Below are 4,026 nucleotides of genomic sequence, written 5' to 3' on the forward strand. Positions count from 1 at the left end.
GTCAGGGAAAAGTCAGGGGAAAACAAAAATTTTTCAAGGTCAGGGAAAAGTCAGGGAATTTTGCAAAAAGTCAGGGAAAATCTTAGTTCTCGTCAAAGTCAGTGAAAAGTCAGGGAATTTTGTTCTGAGGGTTCCAGGTTTCTGAAGTAGTCGATCGAGTGTAGCAAATCGGATAGAAGGCTTAAAAGCGATGGAGAAATGTAAAAGTGGATTTGGCCTGTTTCATAATTAATTTAATTCAAGGTCAGTGAAAAATGTTTTGAGGTCAGTGAAAAGTCAGGGAAAGGTCAGGGAATTGTTTGGGTTCCAAGGAGTGGCAACCCTGTGTATAGCTGTCTAGTAAATTGAATAGGGTCCCATACTCTACATCTTTGAACGTGGAGAACTTTGCCATTACGATGTACCGTATAAGCGTCCAACCACCATACACAATCTCGAGAATCAGACAAACTTTCCGGGGTTTGGGATTATCTGCCAATTTGCTTCTTGGGAAAATTGTTTCATATATTTTTTCGAAAAATGGATGATAGGAATTAAAGATATGTTCTCTGCTATTTAAGGAGATGTGAAGTGGCCCAATAGTGGGTACTACAGACAAAATGGATCGCTGTGATGTTTCTTGTGGCAAGCTGTGGTTCAAGAGATTATCGGTAGTACCGGATGTCATTGGAATAGAATGTGAGGAATGATCAAATGGAATAAAGTCCTGTCGTGGAGGAGTATCTGTAAAAAAAAAGGATGAGAGCTGACAAACTTCTCAAGTGATTCGTATATGATTTGTCTACAGTAAAATTGGCATGGCCAATCCCCTGGCTGAAAAACAATAAATTTCTTTAAATAGACAGCCAAGCCAGTGCTCATTGCTACATCATGGGCAGTATCAAAGTCTCCCTTTGACTTCAGTCTAATTTCTACAAAATCTAAGAAATGCAAATCATCCATTTTACGCATCGTTCTCACATTGTCACTGTCACAGTATTGATGAATGTTTAATCTATGTCTCTCAAGTTCAGGATTAAAAAATGCTTTTGTCAGCCACTCATGCATCACAATAGCGTAACTGTTACTGATGTCATGCATATACGATGCAGCAGTAATTAGTTGTAGGCAAGATTCAATGTCTATACCATTTTGGTCATGTGTAAAAAGGGCATGTGTTGCTGTTACAGCTTGAATATCTTTAAAAGCTTAAACAACTATAGTACACATTGTCTTTGCCTCTGACAATTTTTCCTTCTGTGGCCTTCTTTTCGTGTGGATGGCTGTGTAATCATCAATTATTAGATCTATTTGCCATTTGCGATCTGTAGCTGTGGCTAGGAAATCTTCAAAAGATTTCAAATGGAACTCTGACATTTTGTGCATAACATTGTTAAATTTAAAAAGTTCTCCTGGAACATGTATGCCCCATGATATGTTCTGTTTCAATGCCGTCTTGATTTATCTGATTGCTCCTTGTAGCACAAATCATAGATGAATGAAACAATCTTTTTTTTGTTTAGGCGTATGCGGTCTGTGGAATGCTGAAAGCTAGTGATGGAACCCGGAATAGTGTCGAATAACTTTGTTGCACCTGCTGATATGCAAAACTCTCTGAAACTGTCTGGATCATACAGTGCTTCTTCCTTGTTAACTACTATGTCACCATAGATCTTTTTCTTGACCGATTCAATCTCCTTTGTCACGCCACATCCTATATTACTGAGGTGGGAAATAAAATTTTAAAAGTTTAAAATAAAAGTGAAAACTCAATTTCATATAGTTCAAAGTCATGATACTTGCAGGTTTATGTTAAAGCCGTATGGTAGTTCTTCGAAACAGGTTTCATTGTGCTACTTCTGCATCACTGTATGATATGATACTGTTAACAAAACTCTCATTATTTTGATTAAGTCATGTAACTTTATTCAGTCTTGTTCAAATGGGATACAGGCTTTGGGAAACAAGTTTAACTTTCATCTTTACCAATACAATCAGTTGTACAAGTTTGTAATGAGAGTTTCATCAGAGTGTTACAGAATGCATGTAATTTTAAAAGGATGAAAAGTATTGTTGCCAATTGTGTATCTGTTTTTGATGCTCAGTTGAAGGATTAGTAAATGTAGTTTTATTTGCAAATGATTCACTCATTTAACCAGTCAGGGAAGGTGTAGGAATTGGCCAACAATGTTCATTCAGTTATCGTTTTGCTGACATGCGCGTGAGCAAATATGTTTAAGTAGTTGCATCCTAATTTTTCTGCAAAGAGCAACTAAGCACACGTCGTTAAAAGGAGGTCGTTGCAATCTGGAGTCACAGTCGTAACTGCACGTTGCAAAAGTCCCTATGCCAAACGTATCACGTATTACTAGCAAGTTTCTACCATTAACTTTGCAGATAGTTTTTTTTTTTATGCTCTACCCAGCGTAACACAAACGTGGAGTTCACTGATAAAGACTAGACGCACAGTTTTGAAATAAGAGAAAAAAAAGCGCCAGCTTACTTCAAAGCAGTGTGGCCTGTAAGAGTCAAGAAAAGCTCTCCCAGGTTTTGCTGCATTTGTTAATAAAGCTCTGACGGTCTTGAATATGTAAAATCTACGCCTCATTTGGTTCAGCGAAAATTATTTAAATATCCAAATATTTTCTCGCTCGCAGCCCGCTATTAAGGATATGAAATCAAGGTACTGGGGGAACGCATTGCCTTAAGAACCAGAGTATTGTTCCACTGCATAAGAGCAACTAATATCTTGGACGAATTAGCAGGAATATTCCATGCCTGAGGGTCTCAATGGGGTTAACCGATGCCTTAAAAAGGTTAACCGTACTATAATACCTGTTGACAACAAGGGAATAATGTTAACCGTTAGTCATAACGGGCCAAAATTTTAATCTTTAGCCGTAAAAGCCATCACCCCATTGATACCCACTTGCCTGTAGTCGGGCTCTGAGACGCCAACCTCCCATTCATTAGAGGTCACTGAGGGCAACAACACTGAACAAGTAAATTGAAATTTTACGTTTCGGTTGTGAAGAGGTTTCTGCTGCCGTCGTGGCCTTTGGAACAACCTTAAATTATCTTCTGCGGGTTATAAACTAACTTCGACGACAAGGTTCAAAGAGCATTCGATGAGCATACACGAATATTATCCCTAGACATAACACCGTTTCTACATCAATGAAACTGATCAGTTGAACGTCATTTGAAGAATTAATTTAAAATTTTTCACTTTTCTTCCCTTACATGGAATAAGGTTTCTTTCGTGATCAACCAAAAAAGATGAATAGTTAACTAAAATTACGGGAAAAAAAATAGCCCAAAACTACGCATCGTAAAGCTAAGGGGTCAGCTCTGGCACCAGAGTTTTTATAGTGTCAAAAGTAGTTAGAGCGATCTATCATTTCGTTTAGGTAATCACATAAATATTTTTTAAAGACCAACAAGATTGCACGAGGCCATACGGCGACTGCAATCTGTGGTCTTTAAAAACAACGGCAAGTGCTTATTTGCAGAAAATTGCACAAGAAAAACACGTGACTAGGATTTAATACCCATGAAAAGAAAATCACAGGACAGCTTATGCAGAAGGAGCACGCATGAATGACGTTCAAAAATGATTTCAGCATTTAAGCCATGCAAAAGTCATCATGCGTTTAGAGAAAAAAAAAATAGGTTTCTCAGTGTTTTGAAAGTTCTCTAAGCTGAAAAAAAACGGCTGAACAGTTCAGGCGTCTGACTCTGATGCTTTTTTTTATAGAACATTTAGAATTTTACAACTGAGTTTCTTTTTCTACCGGATGATTTCTTTTTACTCATCTTGCACTTGTTGCACTTTGTTTTGGCTCTTTCCACAGCCAGCCAAACGAAGCTCTTTCACACTTTCCCATCCAACACCTGCTGAGCAAACTGACTTTTCTTTGCTGTACAATGGAATAGCTATAGCCATTGTTTTCCACGTATGTCTGGCGATGTCATTATTGTTACCTGAGGCTTTCTGGATCCTAATACTCACATGCTTGGTTTTTCAGCTCGGCGTAAACTCTCTCA

The 4,026-nt window shown here is 38.0% G+C and overlaps 1 pseudogene; it reads right to left on the bottom strand.

Moving 5' to 3' along the window:
- Window positions 1-265: 265 nt before the first annotated feature.
- On the bottom strand, window positions 266-3,925 carry LOC148741205 (uncharacterized; annotated as a pseudogene).
- Between the last annotated feature and the right edge of the window lie 101 nt (window positions 3,926-4,026).

This window comes from Stylophora pistillata, chromosome 1 (assembly GCF_964205215.1).
Source record: "Stylophora pistillata chromosome 1, jaStyPist1.2, whole genome shotgun sequence".
In the NCBI taxonomy this organism is placed as follows: Eukaryota; Metazoa; Cnidaria; class Anthozoa; order Scleractinia; family Pocilloporidae; genus Stylophora; species Stylophora pistillata.